This window comes from Apteryx rowi, unplaced genomic scaffold, assembly GCF_003343035.1.
Source record: "Apteryx rowi isolate R43461 unplaced genomic scaffold, aptRow1 scaffold_81, whole genome shotgun sequence".
NCBI classification, from domain to species: domain Eukaryota; kingdom Metazoa; phylum Chordata; class Aves; order Apterygiformes; family Apterygidae; genus Apteryx; species Apteryx rowi.
In genome coordinates this window covers 2,736,492-2,742,491 of record NW_020451105.1, presented here as the reverse complement: position 1 = coordinate 2,742,491, position 6,000 = coordinate 2,736,492, and positions in this window count along the sequence as shown.

The window sequence follows — 6,000 nt, the reverse complement described above, 5'->3', positions numbered from 1 at the left end:
ATCACCTGCCTGCCCCTACCATCACATGGGGATATTGCAAAGATGTAAATAACACAAAGTGCTATAAATTGAAGAGGTGGTGTCCCTCCTGAATGTCCACATGGTTCTCCAGTGCAGGTTATTTATCACATAGCCACAAGCCTTCCTACTCTTAGGTATTCCATATTTGCCCATGTGGTGGTTTTTGTATTCACAGTATCTGTTAACCTTGTCATAACTATCTTTGCATAGCAACCAAAATTTGCTCAATTAGCTACACACTCCTGAAAGCAAGCAACAGACAGGTCCTTGCTTTACAGCAAGGAGGAAAGTATTCTATTGAGAGTGAAATGCTTTTTCCAGACCAAAAAAAAGTGGCCATTTTTACTACATTTCAAATGAATTTTGAGCTACTATTAAGACTTCAAAAACCTGAAGGCCAGTCTGATCTAGCAAGCCTTTCCTCCAAAATTAAATGATGTTAATGAGGCACTGAGACCAAATACTGCCTCCTTCCTTACTGAAACTGAATAGCATGATACTTCAGGAGTAGACCCACTGAAATCACTGGGATGACTTTTCAAGTAACAGTGTGCCTCGTGTAATGGAGACTTTATATGTTTATATATTTTTCATTTTAATTTATGCATCAATATTATATATGAAGCACTGTCTAAATCACTTTCTTGCTCATAGTCCTGTACTTATTTTCTGCTTTGCTTCTGCTATCAGTTATGTGGACACAGGAAAGTGGATATGCCTCTTTGATTTTGACTGAACTTTGCTGTCTTTGCACAGCTTATATGAACTGTACACTATTTTGTACACTTACTCTGTATGGATGTTTTATACCAAGGTTATTGTGAATGAGTATAAAGATGGCTGAACAAGTTTTCTCCCTTTTTTGATTTTTTTTTAATTAAATAATGGCTAAACTAAAAAACAAATGTAGCTGTTTGTGTAACTTATAAAAAACACTTATTTTGTAATCTACTGTGTACAGACTTTAAATATGTATATATAATAAACTGAATGAATGCCAAATAAAAAAAGTAGATTTCCAAGTTTGGTCATTCAGTAGTGCTTGCCTCCTCTTAGGGGTTGTYGTCAGTCATGTCTGAGGCCAAGGCCTCTGACATCTGTCAGAGAGGAAAAGAAAACACCACCTTTTATCAACACTATAGTAATTCAACAAGAAATTACCAGCTTCAAATAAAAAAAGTCTTAAAATAATATGGACCTATCTTTTATGTAGGGAGTGATTTGACTAAAGGACTAAAGCTTCTGCAGAGCTAGAAAGAACAAAATTCATCTCTCCCCCTACAACCAACACCCTCTAAGCATTTAACTGCAACTTAATTTCTGCTGATGCTACACCACGTTCCCCCTCAGAGCTCCTCTGACTCCTCTTTCCTTCTTGCTTCCAATAACTGACCAGTTAGGTTGGGGCAGACACCGGAGGGACCCTGAATCACAGTGCTGAGAAACCAGTCTGTAGATTGGGAGCACTTAGAAAAATCTTCCGGGGAAGAGAGAAACAGAGAGACAAAGGTGGTTCAGATGGGCTAGATCTACTACAGATTGTCAGCTTGGTTACCTCAATACCGCTGGTGGAGGGGAGGGAGTGGAGGGCAGGAAAGAACAAAATTTTTAATCTAATCTATTGCAGATCTATTATTTGTTGGATTTCTGCTACTGAAAAAAAAAAAATTGTCTGTCTGATAATCTTTCACAAGTACTTATACACAAAGAGCAGATTGAAACTGAGGGCAAAAAATCTCTCAGGCAGACTGGAACAGAACTGCATTTTAAGAAAAAAAATCTTATTTTGTTAAGACTTAAAGGTAAAAGAAATGAAATAAGTCTGAATATCTTTTTTGCTTAATTTTATCAGACACTGTAGTAATATCTATATCACTTGTAGAATTTGAGAGCTCCCGTACTTGGGATTCAAATTAAGTAAGAGACTGTACTACAAAAAGTAGTGCAGGAATAGATCCAGTTACCTCCTAGGGCTCTGCCATTTCTAACTTTTCTGACTCTATGGGTACATGTAAAGTTTAGAAAGAAAAGGGTATTCATGTTTACAGAAGCACTTTTTCACATCTGGAGAAGTTTTTAAACTCTAAAGATGTAACTATCCACACATGCCAGTATAATTTTTTTATGAACTAGCATACTTGAATCAGGATGAATTTATGCTCTTCAAAAGTTAAGAATGAGAGAGTCCATTGGAGTACTTTCTCTCTGTATTCTAACACTCACTGGCGCTTGTATTTCAATTGAAAAAAGCTATAGCTAAAGAGGAAAGACTCCGGAGATTATTTTCAGCACACAGGAATTTTTGGTGTCCAGTCTGTGATGCCTTCCAGGTTCTAGTTTACAGAAAATACTCCCTCTTCTCTCTGGCTGTCTATCCGCTTTTTAATATCTTTAAAGATGGGTACCCTCTCCCCAAAAACAGGGGGTTAAAAATTCTTTATTCAGGTTCTTTCTGAATAGGCAGGAGAAAAAATGATCATTCTAACTTCAACAACAGAAGTTGAGGTTTTTTTCAACCTTTTCAGAAAAAAAAAAATTCCTTTTTTAGTAGCTTTTAGAAGAGAGAAGGCTGTCATATAACTTCTGCAACATTATCAAGGACGGAGACTTTTTTTTTGTCCAATACTTAAAACTGGCTGAAAATAATTCTTGAAATCAAGATACTAGTAAGGCTTCAAAAACAGTACAGTATATGAAAAACCGGTGCAGCAAAAGTTGATGATAGAACTCCAGAGATTTTTCTCTCAAGGTTATTGATATAACAGTCACATCAGCTATAACAAGAACACGCGCACACACACAGGCAAAAGGGGGATCGAGCAGGGCAAGCAAGAGACAGATACTACATGATAGGAGTTAGAGAAACCACCCGCAGGAGACGTTTTGTCCTGTAACCGTTCATTAAGATGCTTCTCTTAGAGCATACCAAGCTGACTAGTCTGTTCTGGTTTTACAGTTGATTGATCTTCATTTCAGCATTGGGAGATCCAGACTTGCAGCCAAGAATACACTATAATGTCTGGTCTTATAATCGGAAGCAATAATTCGATTCATCTAAGGAGCTAACATTTACACAGCCTTGGCAAGCTGCTTATGCTGAATGCTAGTCGTATTTGAGTTTGAAGTAGGTTATCAGCACTTCAAGGCTCTCTTAGCAACAACTTTTTGCCTATAAATATGAAGCGGGAGTGCATATTATTTGTTAAAACAAAAAACATTCTGGCTTTTTGGAGGACCACGTATGCTAAGATCATGGTCAGTATCAGCCATCTAGGTAAAAACCCAAACACATTTTCACAAATAGCAAATGTTACAACCTATCTTTTTTTCTTGTCCTGGGGTGAGGGAGAAGGCACGTCAAGATTTTCCTTCATAATGTTATTTTCACAATTACAGATTTGGAAGAACCTTATAACTACTGTGTTTGGGAAGTTTTCTCTGCCTATAAGAGACATACAAATTGATTCTGCAATACCTTGCAACCTTTCTTGTAAGATTTTAAAACACACTTTACCTTTCTATAGGACTTCTAATCAAAGATTTTGATTTTTAGCAAAAACAAGACACTGCAAAAACATTGTTCCAAAGGACATAATTTTAAATGCAACTCAAGAGTGCTAGCAACTTTTAGGTGGTAATTCTCAGTGTAACTGGATTTTTTTAAAACATTTGTTGAAAATGGAACTAAAAGCAAACAAAGAGTTACTTTTGGACTGTTTTTGTAGCAGGTTGATGAAACCAGTACATTAAAACAGAAAGCATACTAAAATTCAACAATCATATCAAGGTCTTAGTTCTGTCCAGCACTAACTTTATGGGTTCACGATTGGCTTGAGTAACTGTAGTTCTTGTTTGCCACCGATAGCTAGTCTGCTCTCCGTCTTCTCTGAACATGCAGTTCCCACCTGCTCTCTCATGCTAGCACTAGGGATCACGTTCCCACATGTCAGTCTCGTGTAAAGTCTGTTCTTTCCTCTCAGCAAACTGATTTACCTCATGCCTCAGCAGCCAGTATCAAGGAAGCAAAAGCATATAGCTAACAGGCACTATTTTCAGCAGTAATGTAGTCTATGGTTGTCTTAAGATTTTATTAAATGACAGCCTGAAGTGGAATTTCACAAGTCTATCAGAGATGCTGTGATCCTGCCTTCCCACTATTCCTCCATCTCCACATACCAGCATGGATGTCCCTTCGGTAGCTGTAAATGCTCACATGCCCAGTTTTTCTGTTCTCAGAAATCCCCTGTCAGTAAGAACTAGAAGGCTTGATTTTCGTTGATAATCTTTGATAAAACACCAGAGGGGGAAAAAAAAAAAAAAAGCGCTCTAAATATTTTCCATTGACCTATAGCAAAAACAATTTTTCTGGTCTAGTTATCTACACAAGAACGTCGGCATCTTCTCCAAAACTACAGGTATCTGTATTTGCGTTACGTAGGTTACAGCTCTTACTGGGTAGAAGCAAAACAACAACTGATGTCTTCTGCCATTTGAAATCTAGGTGATGATTTTCACCTATGATATAGTGGCTATGAGATCATATATTTGTATTTGGACAGATGGTGCACACCTCCAGCTCAACCATCAGGCTCCCTTTCTTCAAGTGGCTTGGCGGACACAGATCAAGAAATGCCGTTAAGTTTTGGACACCATAATTGTACTCTGTACTGTTCTGTCACACATTCAGTGCCTGGAAGTGACCTTTCCTTCTTCAAACTCTGAACCTACAGTATTAAAATAGCAATGGGTGGAGGAAAAATTTGGTGCTAGATAAAAGGAGGAATTTTAAGACCTATAAGATCAAACTTGCTACAAAATACTCTACATATATCTGCTAACAGTATTGTTTAAATTAAGAAAAGTTGCCTCAAATAGGACATGTAGTATGGGCATTATATTGCTGCAAAACAATGAGATTTAATAAAAATTTGTACCTTATGCCAGTGAAATAGGTCAACACCTATTATACGCCTTCTATATAGAGCTGCAGATTTATTTCTTTTTTTTTTTTTAAACAAGGGGGCTGCACCTTACGCTCTGCCAGATGGGAAATGGCTCCAGAGTTATCAGACCAGTCGAACTCCCTAAAAACTAATGTTACAAGCTCAGGTACGCCTTCTGGAATGACAAAATTGTTGGGAACTGTCATTATTGACTGAAAGGAAGTAAGTGCTTCCAAGATGGGAAGCAAGGCAAACATCTTCCGCCCTTGCTTCAGATTTCAAACAGCCTTTAACACCACCAGGCCATTCTTTTCCTAAAGGGACAGCTCATTTACCAAAACAAATGCATAAAACGATAGGAACATAAATACCATTTCACTGAATTCTACATTAATGTATTTTATAATATAAAATTCTCTCTAACATTGTCTACAATTTTCCTTCTAACTTTTATTACTGTATTTTATTGGCCATGTATCGTATTGTTTGTGTTGACCAAAAACAGGCTTTGAAACTCCAGCTGTCAGATCTCCAACACAAATCTTTTTGGTCATGGGACAAGAGGAGAGAAAAGTATCGTAGTGTTCTCCAAAAGCAGTAGCTCATAAAGGGAGGCCCAAACTCATATTTAGAGAATGTAATACACAATTTGTGGTACCTCACTAATAAATTCAGTACTGTGTTTTGTACTAACCTTATGAAACTGTCTCTTTTTATATGTATGGGATTGCATTGCTAGCTGGCTAGACCCCACCTTCATTGCGTCCTCTACTAAAAGCTTATATGGCCAGGACCAATACCTGCTTGCTCGCAACACTTCAGCAAAAGTGTCATGTTTGCCTTTGCAGGTAAAGGAACTTAAAGAGCCAGAAGAAGCTGCATGCAGGAAAAGACTTGCTTTGTGATCTTATATTAAAAGTTTGGAACTGACCATAATCAAAAAATACAGTCTCTCCTGGTAAACACAAAGTTAAATTCAGTTCATTTTTTCTTCACCCTTTTCACAGCTCCTCGACAAGGAAAGACTACAACCGCA